A 275-nucleotide genomic window follows, 5' to 3' on the forward strand; every position below is an offset into this window, starting at 1 on the left:
AAAGGGGTTTGCCATCCCTTCCCCGCGCTTCCGCTCCCAGTACAGCACCTCTTACAGAGGAAAGCACTTAACACATAAAACTGAGCCCATCCCTGGCTTGTTTGAGGAACAAGTTGTTTTTTTCTGCTTGTGTCCGACTCCCCGTGCCCTCCAGTTCTGCTTTGTCCCCTTCCAGTTGTCACCGAGTTCCCAGTTGTGTTGCCCAGACCCACCACCCATCAGCATCCCCTTATCGGCCTCGAAACAGACAGAAGACCAAAAAAACCCAAACAACC

This window comes from Pterocles gutturalis, unplaced genomic scaffold (genome assembly GCF_000699245.1).
Source record: "Pterocles gutturalis isolate BGI_N339 unplaced genomic scaffold, ASM69924v1 scaffold5465, whole genome shotgun sequence".
Lineage (NCBI taxonomy): Eukaryota > Metazoa > Chordata > Aves > Pterocliformes > Pteroclidae > Pterocles > Pterocles gutturalis.